The sequence below is a fragment of the Artibeus jamaicensis genome, unplaced genomic scaffold (assembly GCF_021234435.1).
Source record: "Artibeus jamaicensis isolate MK-2021 breed Jamaican fruit bat unplaced genomic scaffold, CSHL_Jam_final contig_465, whole genome shotgun sequence".
Taxonomy (NCBI): domain Eukaryota; kingdom Metazoa; phylum Chordata; class Mammalia; order Chiroptera; family Phyllostomidae; genus Artibeus; species Artibeus jamaicensis.
Genome location: NW_026521843.1, coordinates 3,546,006 through 3,558,183, shown reverse-complemented (window position 1 = coordinate 3,558,183; position 12,178 = coordinate 3,546,006). Strand labels below are relative to the sequence as shown.

General features: G+C 57.0%; 1 protein-coding gene across 2 annotated transcripts in view; it reads right to left on the bottom strand.

Annotated features, from left to right (window-relative positions):
* The window catches only part of HPCAL1 (hippocalcin like 1), a 79,224-nt gene extending 69,577 nt beyond the window's left edge, over window positions 1-9,647 (bottom strand). Inside the window, exon 1 of one of the 2 annotated variants that reach the window (XM_037151749.2) lies at window positions 9,358-9,647. The gene's annotated coding sequence lies outside the window, so the exon portion shown is untranslated. The remainder of the gene's footprint in view (window positions 1-9,357) is intronic. The other variant, XM_037151747.2, reaches the window with a different exon arrangement.
* Between the last annotated feature and the right edge of the window lie 2,531 nt (window positions 9,648-12,178).

Here is a 12,178-nt window from a genome sequence, read left to right as displayed (position 1 = left end):
CGAGAACAGCTCTAATGAGAGCCAGGGTGGCCCTGCTAACCAGCCACTGCTGGTCTGTCAGCCCCACGTCGACCCCTGGCCACCCCAGGGCAGCCCAGGGCCAACCCACGGTCAACCCAATGGTCAACTCCATGTCGGTCGGGTATCGACTCCAAGTCGGGAGCAGAAGCAGCCCAGCAATGGGAGACAGACCGCCCCCAGCCCCCCAGGGTCCTGCAACTCACTGGAGCCAAAGAGGAGCTGGCTCACTCTCAAGGGGTCAGGAGGTCAGGACGGAAGAGCAGGAATGGGGAACAGGCGAGTTTATTTTCAGAAAGGGAGGTGAAAATCATCAGCCTGAAGGACAGACAATAAGGAGATTACGCCTGGAATCAGGCCACTGCGTGATGTGTCAACACCGGTGATGACAAAAGATGAGAGCAGGGGCCGCTGGGACAAGGACATCCAGCCACCTCATGAAACTACCCAAGGTATCGCTGGCTGGTGTGGCTCAGTGGATTGAGTACCAGCCTATGAACCAAAGGGTCACTGGTTTGATTGCTAGTCAGGGCACATCCCTGGGTTGTGGGCCAGGTCCCCACTTGGGGACGTGTGAGAGGCAACTGTGTCTCTCACTCTCTTTCTCCCTCCCTTCCCCTCTCTCCAAAAATAAATAGCTCTGGCTGGTGTGACTCAACAAATTGAGCACGGGCTGCAAACCAAAGGGTCGCTGGTTCAATTCCCAATCAGGGCACATGCCTGGGTTGCAGGCCAGGTCCCTTGTGGGGGCTATGATAGAGGCAACCACACACTGATGTTTCTCTCCCTCTCTTTCTCCCTCCCTCCCCCTCTCTTTAAAAATAAATAAATAAATGAAATTTTAAAAGACAAAATAAAATACCCAAAATCAACAAGGCACGAGCCACAAAGGCTCCTTCCAGGTCAAGAAACAAAGAAAATGCCCCAATGCAAGCACATTGAGAAAGAAGAAACACCGTTTAGGCCACACACTTAACCCTGCCTCTGCCACGCTGAAATGGGGAATTTCTCGGACGACAGAGGACATTTTTCTTTATGTCACTGTTAATAGAGCTACTCACTAGTGAATTTAGATGAGATTAACAAATTCTAATGATGCAAAAAAAAATTCTAATGATGCATGATGACAATTTTCTGTCAATTCGAATCATCCCAAGTATGGGATTGTCAGGTTCCAGCCAGTCTGACTGTAAAAGCCTTTGTTGGGCAAACAGAGAAAGCAAACACGGCTATCAGAGGAATGTGTTCTCAGGTTCCTTTTAAAAAGCCTTTTCCCCTCCTAATTGCACAAGTCATACATACCCGATGGCGAAAATTTAGAACGTAGAAAAACACAAAAAAGCAGGAAAGAGAAACCACGATCCCATCAGAATCAACCCACATCAGGCCTTTGGTCCATTTCCTTCCCGTCCCTTTTCTCTCCCGGAACAGAAGTGAAACTCTGTAGTTCTACACCCCGATTCTCAGCCCCCCGGTTAGGAGAAATGTTTGTACTGCTGATTTTCAACTCCTTCAGCAAATACCTACCACCTATCAGCCTACTGGGACAAATGCACTCATTTCAAAGAATTCTTCGAAATCCATTAAAAAGACCACTTTGAGGTGAAATCTGGTTGGGAGTTTGCACAAAGACAGATACTTTTGTCTGAAAATAATCCAAAGAATACTCCCTCATTTTGCCTTTTCTCTAATTCCCAAGGAGTCAAAACAAGGAAGCTCAGGCCACGAGTTTCTGGGGTCACCAGCGGTCAGACCTCCCAGAAAGAGCAGAATTGCATCATCCCAGTGAGGAGCTGACAACCTCTGCACGGGTTTGGCTCGCTGGGCTGGTGTCCCCTTAAAGGGACCGCCGGCAGCTGCTACACAGAGCTGAGGACCTTGAGTCTCAGAAGCCAACCCGGCTGCCAGCCTTCTTCCCAGCTGCCCCCGTGACCTGCCCCCTTTGAACCCCCAGCCCATCTTCTCGGTCGGTGATGCCCTAGAACCAGCGCCATTCCCAGCCCAGGAAATGATGAGAAGGTGTCGCGTGGACGGATGGGCAGATAAAACACCCAGAGGTCACCTCCCACACTGCAGTGCCCTCTGCCCCTACCCCTTCCGTCTCGTCCGAGCTCCACGAATTTGTTCCTCAACGTTATCAGTTTCTGAATGAGGATGTCCGCTCTTTAACACGGCAGTTACTAAAGCATCTGTGTTTCCTAAGAGGTTCATTCTTTTCATTTTTTTTGCAGTCCACTCAGCTGTGAAAATCCTCCCTCTGCTTTAGGTCGGATGGGCCCTCTCACGCAAGTGCAGCTTTTCAGATGTTTGCGTTGAGTTGTTGAGCGGACAGAACGGAGGTTATCTAGCTCTGAGCTCCTGTGGACCAACCAGAAACCTGATATGTGGAGATAAAAAGCCACCCACACCCAGTGAAAGCCGGACATCGATAATGGGACGGCGGTCAGCCCCCCAGCCCCTCCAGTCTCGCCTGCTTCCAGACCGCCGCCCTGCAGTTGTAACACACGTGCAACACACCCTGGCCACTCAGCGCTGATGCTCTGACCTGCCCCACGCATGTGCAGGTCTGCCCAGCAAGCCCCTCGGCACAGACGTCCAGGCTCACGTGGGCAGAGCTCGGTCCTCCCGCCTCCGTCTTCGGGTTCTGCTCAGGCCCTCAACAGATCGGGCGATGCTCCCCGCCCCCACACTGGTAAATGTGGTCTCGGGTACTCCGTCCACTGCATCAAGGGCCAATCTCTTCCTGAGATGCCTCACGGACACACCCGGAAACAACGTTTGCCAGCTCTCTGGGCAACCCTGAGCCCAGACAAGTTGGCAGATAAAAGTAACCACCACGGCTGGGACTTTCCAAGAATCTTCCAGACCATTCTCACGAGGCCACTTTCAGAGTAACATCATCCACGCGTTCAGGTTCCTCACCCAACCGGTCTTCCTGTCCTGACTCCCCTCACGACCCCCTCACAGTACGCCGGCCCCCCACCCCCCACCCCGGCGGCAACAGCTAATTCCGCAGAAATGCGGCTCTGGGGGGCGGCAGCCCACAGGGTGGGAAGCGAAGCAGAGACTTGGTGCTGACGGTGGTGGTGACAGTGACGGTGGTTGGTGAGGATGAGGGTGAGGATGGTGGTGATGGTGAGAATAAGGATGAAGATAAGGGTGCAGTTGTACTGGAAAGCCAGCAACGGGCCCAGGACAAGATACAGGGGGAAGGAGCTATGGGCCACAGTCAGACCTTTGCTTAGAGTCCCTTACAGAGAGAACCTGGAACTCCTCACCTGGGCTGCACCTCCCCTCCCCCCACTCCCACCAACAGTGGTGAAAATAATTCCCAAAAGCATACGCATTCACCTGACAGCTAGCTCTGAGTACGATCAGCCGGCCATGTTACTTTTAGGTCAGGTGAGAGCACATCACCAAGAATATACGCCAATAAAAGCAGCAGTTCTTTATCCCGTCTTCAGACAGAAGGGAGCAAGAGTGCTCTCCCGAGAATAAGGAGGGATCGAACACGCCAAGGCTGGGCCTTGGCATCTGCCTGAGGCCTGTCTCCACCTTTACTTACTGGGCAGAAGAAACATCAAGAAGACAGAAGACAAAGCAGCCACCACATTTTGTCTCCCACCCCTGGACGCAGGCTGCCCAGGCTGCGTCATCAAGCATGGGATGGGCACTGCCCGACGGAAGGATTTTTAATAAAGTCTGGTTCCTGCCACTGCCACCCCACGCTTTGTTGAGGGGAGAGGGAGATGGGGGAGGGAGGGGGGCGAGCAAGTCTGCAGTCCTGCCCGCCCACGGCCGGCCTCGGCTCCCCTGGACATCCCACGCTCACTCTGCCAGGAGCGACTCTCCAGCCCCACACATAAATACAGAAAATGGTACAATGTTGAAAACGGCTTTTTTAAACCCTAGCAATTGATTTTGAGAGGTTCTCACTTCCCTCCAAAAATGAATTAGAGAGCACAGCAAAGAGAAAGGTGGGAGGCACAGGGAAGGGTGGGAGCTCTCGTCAACTCCATTTTCTGGAAATGTCTGTTGAAGCCACAGGAAGGAAGCAGAGACCTGAGTGTTTTGCCGCCGGGAGGGGGGCGCCTCTGCAATCACACACCGCTGCGCAGACCCTGAATCCTGCCGACCTTCCCGGGAGTCCTGGTGGCCCGCTGGCACGAACACACCAAAACTCGATAAACGCCTCCTAAGCGCTTGGGGAGGGTGGGGGGATGAGGGGTCTGGGCCTCCTTATTTTGTGCTCCCCCCAAGTTCAGGGTCACCGCAGCTTCGTCAAGGACCCTGAGAGATGCTCTTCAGAAGACATGAGCTGTGACAGCCCAAACCAGCAGCTCCCAGACTCCAGGTGGTGCCCCTCCCTGGCTCCCGTCCAGGCCTTCACACACACATTCACAGACTCTCACATCAGATGCCTTGCTACTACAGTCTGGGTCAAAACATGCCTAAAATTCCCTGAGTTTGAAAAGAAATGCTTAGGAACAGAGGACATGCTGCTTCACTTCCCCATAAAAAAAAAACCAAAAACATTTAAATAACCAATAGCAGCCACCACGGTTTACTGCAGCCATATGAGGAGCCCGATGCGGCTGGACACTGCCTCCGACCTCAGGTGAGGGGCCGAGGCGGGTCCAGGACCAACCCTCTGTGCAGGGGCCGCAGGGGAGCCTGCTTTTCTTCTCTCCCCACCAGACTTCTTCGTCTGGCCTCCTCCCAGACACTTGCATCCGTCCCCGGTGTCGGTGTGGCTACGGCCTTCCAGGAGGCCCTGGCCCTAGCGGGGGAGCGGGCCTCCTCCCTACCCCCTGCAGCACCTGCCGGGCTGGACGGGCCAGCCCCACCTGAGCAGCGGGGAGGCCAGGGCCCAGCTTTCCAAGGAAAAGGTACACGGCCGCTCTACTTACTGAGGAAGAGAATGGAACGGGGACGGGGGTAAGGGGGAGGTGGCAGGGGTGTTGAGTGAGGTGACAAAACCTACTCAAACGCTGACCACACGACAGCATGACCGCAGTGAAGGGCGAGAAGGCTTCGCTCCTGGAAGAGGAGGCGGCGCAGGAGCAGGGCTGGGCAAGAGGGGCAGGGCAGCAGAGGACGGGCTCATTAGATGGCGGCAGGAAAAGGGGCAAGAGCACAGAAACACCCCTGAGAGCTCAGGCTAGGGCGAAGGAGCGAGTAGATGGGATTCGCCCAGCGTTGCGAGTTGCAGAAGGGTCTCGGAGCTGGGGGGCCACTTCGGGGCTCTGCTCTGCTGTGTCCTGGGGGACTGCGCTGGGGGTGAGCGTGGGGACAGCTCTGCATCGCTCACCTGAGCCCTCAGCACTGAGCCTAACACAGGGGCACCTCCCTTGCTCCAGGGCACACAGAGCAATGGAAGGTTCTGGCTAGGGCAGCAGGGTGTGGAGGCCGTGGGGAAGACTCCCTGGCGGGGAGCCCTGCACCCCAATGCCTTCCTCCTGTCTTCAGGATCGGAGTCAACATTGAACAAGCCCGGGTGTTCTCAGCCAAGGGTCGGAGACCCAGCCCTCACTCCTTGGGCTTCCCATCCAGTGAGACAGGAGGGCTGATACAAGTGGGCCCCCCCTCCCCCCCAGCTTCCTGCCTCCCTGGGCTGCACTTCGGAGTGAATGCTCAAAGAAACGTACCGGGAAAACATAGCCCCGGTTTGCAAGTGTGGTGGTACACTTGGCTTATAAAAGGGCATGAAAAGCACGCCAAGAAGGCCCCTTTGCTGCCCCAGTGTAGGCAAGGAAGGGCTGCGACAGGAAGAGAGCCTGCAATCTCTTGGAAGGTGTCTAGTTAGCCCTGCCTCATAAGTGCAGAGATACGAAGCTCTGCCTCAGAAATTCAATTATACTTGAAAAGACAAAGCTAAGGTAGGGCTCTCGTAAAGGATTTACTGTGCTTTTCAGATGATTAAAAAAATTCCTTAGACTTACACCTTGCTCACCAGTGCCTAAGAAATGGTCCACCTGCCAAACAGTATCGATTACCTAGTTACATTAAACCCCCTTCCATTGGCTTCCAACCTGTTTTTCTGTTGTTGTTTTGGTGGAAAGTGATTTGAAAGAAACCATTTTTTCCCAAGGGGCAAGCGGCACTGAGAGAACCCCTAAGCCTGCTTCATGGTCCCCATTATATGGTGGGGAACTCAACCCAAAGGGCCACATGAGGGGCAGCCTTACGCGTGGACATGAAAACCCTAAAGAAACCCAGTGAGAGGGTGGTGAGTGGTCAATCCCAGGAGAGCACGGTTAGCGTCTCCAGTGCCCTCCTTCCCAAGCGCAATGACATCACGAGCTACAAACTAGCAAATGACACATAATCCTCCATCAAGTCTGGGCTGGCAGCTCATAAATTGGTAGCATTATCCGACAACAAACAAGTGTGATTTAGGACTGGCTGGAATGCTAAGTTCTAATACAAACCTGATCCTTATCTCAGTAACAAGTCAGCTGCCAAGTAGCTTACTCTTCGGTGCCAAATAAACTCTGAGGCTTCTTATGAGTATCCTGGATTATCACTGGTTCGTAAATGGGTGCTGTGAATTCGGCACTTTATCACTTAGGAGTGGCAAGACGAGGTCTCAGAATAAGTGTTGGGGAAGGACCACAGGAGTAACGAGAGACGGGCTGCCTGGATGCCAAGCACTCCATATGGTATTTCACGGGAATGGCAACCCTCAGAACTGCGTGTGCGAGGCCCCGGAGGCAGGGGTGCAGCCCTGGGACGGGGTGCACCCACTGCTTCACCTGGATGAAACTGCACAGTAGTGCCAGGTAGGAATGCACCCAGGTGTGTGTGTGTGGGGGGCACTCCTGGTCCCTCCTGAGCTCTCATTTGGCACAGTCCCTTGACCAGAAGAGGGCATTTAGATAAATTCTGCAGCAATCTGTCCGAGCTGTTACTTCTCTTAAGAGTCTCTCCCTAGGAGGGACTATGGGGAATGAATGGATCGTTGGCTACAGTTTGGGCAAATCTCTGTTTCTCAAGTCAAATGACCTTCCGGGCATCTGATTCCCGACGCCAAGTCTCCCAAATTACTGCCACATGCTGACATCTGTCCCCCACCTTACAGAAAGCGTAAAGTGGAATGTCAAGGGGGCAGGCAGGGCTAGAGCCCAGCCCCACCTCCCACTGCGAGTGGGAGGCCCCTGGGCCTTCTCTCTGGCGCATTATTCATTCAATAGAACCTCAAGACCTCAGTGATTAGAGGCCCTTTCAAAAGTGAAACAGAAATAGAGCTACGGCCAAAACACCGGTTTGCTGGAGACCAAGGGCTGGCCGTAGCTAGGGGGAAAATAACCCAGCTCTTGGTCTCTCTTCTAAGAAAGCCAGATTTTTTTTAATGTTACTATGGAATATGATTATGGGGAAGGGAGCAGGATTCAAAAGCCCCTTCTCTTCCAGGATATAAAGTCATTTTACGAAACACGCTGCATCCTGGTATGCCGCTGGCATCAAGAAGGGCGAAAACTTTGCTTATATCTTTCCTCCCACCTCGCCATCATGGCTGAGGTGGAAAACAAACCACAGGAACCAAACCAGAGCTTTCTGCAGCTGGGCCATGAAAGCCCGCAGCGCATTCCGGCTTCCCTGAGAGCGCCAGCAGGGCACCGGCCTCTGGGAAACGCAGCGGGGAGCCAGAGGCAGCCCCTCACGCTCCCCTCACCCCTGCCCAGCCAACCCAGCCCCATTTCGAGAGTCTCCTGCGTGGTAAGGTTGGCTGCTCCCTTGGGGAGAGGTCATTTGTTGTTCAGACTGGGCAGGGTCCTGAGGAGAAGAAACCGGGGAGCCGGAGGGAAGGAGTCGGTGGCCCTGGCAGAAGGCGGCTGCCAGATGGCCTGGCGGGGTCTGAGCAAGCCCTTGGCTCTGTTGGCAGAGCTCTCCCTGGGAGCGCATTGGATCGCGGTCAGGGCAGTGGGTTCGCTCACTGTGCGGTGCAATGTTACCAGTAGCAGGTTTCCAAACTAAATATTTTTAAAATTAAGGTGTCGCACTAGGATGCAGAATCCCACACGGCCTTTGGCCTCCTGCATGAGCCTAATCAAAGGGAGTGGGTTGAGGGGAGGCCCAAGGCAGGACTCGTTGGCGTACTGGCAAACACTCTCCTCCAGGGGGAACCAGGCCCAGCCAGGATGCGCCCAGAGCCCGAGATCCGGCCCTGCCCGGAGCGCCACTTTCATGCCATGGCTGTCAGATTCCAGGAGCTGCACGCACTAGGCACTTGTTGAACAAAAGGGCTCCGTACCCTGGCAGCTGCCAGAAGCAGGGCCCCTGCTCGGGCGCCGGAGCCTTCGTGGCCGGAGACTGGCCGGGAGCCGTGCTGCGCGTTCCTGCACACCCGAGGCGGCACTGTCGGGAGGTGCTACGACCAGGAGGAGGCGGCGCCTACCTGCTGAAACTTTCTCGAATCTCGGTGCTTCGCGGTTAAGTTAAGGCCATGAAAGAGGCACAAAACACGAGCAGAAGGGGAAATGTAAGCGCCCCACCCGCGATAAGGAAGAGAAAAGATTTTGTTTTAAAAAGAGAGCCCAATGAACGTAGCATCTACTACGCACCAGATCTGAGTACGTTCTCATTTTAACTGTCACGACAGACCCCGAGGGAGGAACTGTCCCCATTTGGTTGAGAAGCAATTTGCAACCCAGAAAGGTGGGGTGTGGTGGAGTGTCTGACCCAGGTCGCAGTGCAGGTCCCCGAGACACTAGGGTTCCTAAGTAGGGAACAGGGCTCTGTCCGCCGCCCCTCCGCCAGGGAAGAAGGAAGCGGATGGCCGACATGCACCCTCCCCTGGTCAGAGCGCAAAGATGACCCACGTGGGCCGCGTGGACCTGCCTCCCGGCGGGGCTAGTACAAGCTGCCTCAGAGGCCCGCGCCAACCCCTGGGGATCCCAGCTGTCTCCGCGGGCTCCGGAGCTCTGCACTGCACGGGCCGGCAGGGACAGGGCTCAGAGCATCGAGCTGGACCGCCCACGTCCACCCCGCCACTCCCGCCCCACACAGAGCTGTTCGCACTGCACACCCGCCCGGCACCAGTCCCCACCAGCAACTGTCCCTGACACACGATTCCACAAACGTAGCCCAAAATGTGCACACACAGATCCGCACGAGGACACGCCATTCCGGGGATACACCAGCGTCCTGTTACCCACAACTCCAGCACACAGAGAAACACAGGCACCCCCCCAACACACACACACACACACACACACACACACACACACATGCAGTGTACGCGCGCGCACACGCACACACACCGAGAAAGCCTGGTCACAGTGGACGCCAGGGCACACGCCCGCACTCCCGCAGCCCCGTAGCCCGCCCCTTCCCTACCTGATCCAGCGGAGGACGCAGTCCGCGGGCTTCCAGATCCCCAAGTTCGGCGCTGCCGCGCTGAGGCAGGCGCTGGCCGCTGCCTAGGATGAGTGCGACGAGACCAGACCGGGAAGGGTGGCTAGGAGCGCCGGCCTCCTTGCGCCCGCAGCCGCTGCACCGGCCCTGCGTTCATCGCCGTCCAGAAAAACAAAAGGAAGCCGTCAGCGAGGGAGGGAGCGAGCCCCGTCCGCCCGTCCGCCGCCTGCAGACGCAGAGGCCCGTCTGCCCGCCCCGGGAAGGAAGGGACCGCGAAGGCGGGGCCCGGAGGGGGCCGGGGGCGGGGCCCGCGGCCCGAGGCGGGCGCTCAAGTTTCCTGTGGACCTGCCCCCCCCCCCGCCTCAACCACGCCTCCATACTAGCCCCGCCCGGGCCCTCGCTTCGGCCACGCCCCAGCTGGTCCCCTGGTGCCGGACCCCTGCACCTTTCCACACCTGCGCCCTAGTTCCTTTAGGCGCATTCTCGGCGGAGCCGCACCCCAACCCAGTCCGAGCCCCGCCTGCATTTCGGGTGAGGGGAGTCCTGCTTCCGCCTCCGAAACCTTTGGCCTCTGGCCCGCGGGTGTGGGAGAAGCCGGGAGGCGGCGCCCAAGAAGAGCCGGCCCTGCGCCAGATCCCCCGCCTCCCGAGGTCTCTGCAGGAAGTGCAGCTCCGATGGCCCAGAAGGGGAAGAGGCCGAGTCGCCCCAGGACACCGGCCAGGCCTCTCTGGCTACCCCCACACCCCCATCCCCTGCTGTTCGTCCCAGGAGCAGATACCACCAACCTTCCCGCGCCTCCTGCAGGCCAAAAGCCCGGGGCCTGGAGCAGGGAGACCGGCTGGGGCTCTAGTTGACAGTGCTACCTCCGGGATCTTGGGGCAGGCTGCGCGGGGGGGGCACCCAGGACTCGGCTCCCCTCCCGTAAAATGGACCACAGGAGGACCGGGCTCCAGGCCCTTCCCTCCCTGACGCACTGTGGGTCTTCAGTCTCTGCAGAGGAAGGGACTTGGTTGATATGTCAGCCCCAGGGACAGGTGGACCCCTGGGTCTCAGGGAGAGGCAGACGGTGTTCCTGGCGGACTTCCTCTACCCGCCTGCCCATGGCACCTGCGTCAGAGGACAGGAATCAGGGACATCTTGCCAGGAGCTCCGGAAAATTGGGGCCTTGGAAGAGCTATTACACACCCACACCCACCACTACCTCCACCGCCCACCCCAAACATCCCTGAAGAAAGGTAACCACAGAAACAGCCATAAATGTGGAGCTGGGCCTTAGTGTTAGGCTGAGACAAACTGTCTTGCTAGCACATCTAGGGAAAAACTCAAACCCTCCTCCATAAAAACACAGCGTGTGAACTCCCACTACCCAGGAGGCAGCGGAGAGAAACAGTGGTGGGTGGCTTTCCTCGGGCATCTGGTGGGGGGCCTGGCAGCCAGGTGGTCCGCGCCCAGACCCGTCTCCTCAGGCAGAGGGCAGGACCCCCAGGATGAGCCAGTCTGCTGCTGGCCCTGCTGTGAGCATCAAGGACCAGGAAATACGGACGGGGCACCCCCGGGGACAATGGCCACGATGCCTGCCCTGCAGAGCCTGCTCTGGCGCTGGGCTGCCATCTTCCCTTCTCAGCAGAGACCAGCGGCCGAGGTCGTCATGGAGGCTTCCTGTAGTATATCCAGGCCAAGGGAGCGTTCCAGGGTGTTCCAACCCAGCACCCTCCGTCAGTGCCCAGACGGGGCCCATCGGCCAGGTGGCTGCAGTTACTGGGTTGGCAGGGGTAGCTACATTCTGCTGTGGTCACATATCCAACCCCACTTTGGGGCAGTTTGGCGGCTGTGGGATAGACTCCACACAGGTGCTGAGGAGTCCCGGCATCTTCCATATAGAGATTTCGCTCCTTCGGGGCTCCCGAACTTCCGCTGGTCCCTCTACTTCCAGCCATCTCCAAGAGGAGATCTTAAGCCTTGTCTCTCATTTTCAAGGGTCACAAGGAGCTAGACCTAAAGGGGGCACACATCACCCCTGCTGGAATTCACAGACTGGAACTGGCCACAGGGTCCCTGGATGCAGGGGGTCTGGGAACTGCAGTCGTCTTAACGCCCAGGAGCTAACAGCCACTTTGGTGAGCACCTCATGATGTCTCCGCTACAGAAATGGGCCCCCTCCTTCCACACGCAGTGCCACGGCCACGGGTGTCCACACAGAGCTTGTGATTACGGTCACTGGGGCCTGAGCTCTGACCAGCTGCAAACCCGGCTCATGGGAAGAGGGCCAGAAATGGCTCACAGGGCCACAAAGGCCCTGGCCAGTGCGGCTCAGTTGGTTGGAATGTCATCCTGTAAACTGAAGGGTCGCGGATTTGATTCCCCATCAGGGCACACGCCTGGGTTGCGGGCTCAGTTCCCAGTTGGTGCTCAAATGAGAGGCAACCAATCAATGTTTCTCTCTCGAATCAGTGTTTCTCTCCCACCCTTCCCCTCTCTAGAAAATCAATAAGCATGTCCTCTGGTGAAAATTTTTTTCAAAAGCCAAGGAGGAAAGAAGGCATGGTGGACGCAGGCAGGGTGGATAGTGAGGGAGCTTGGCAAGGAAGCAGCAGACTGAGCCGGTACTATGGCCTCTGCTGCTCCCACCAATCTCTGCACCAGGCACGGGGCTGTTCTCTCACCTGGCCAGGCTGCCTCTCTCTCCCCGGCAACCAGGAACCCACCTGACCCCTCCAGGCTCAGCTCGACACTCCACTCGCCCCCAGCCTCTCAGCTCACACGTACCTCTCCCTTCTCGGAACTTTGAAGAGGACGAGTGTCT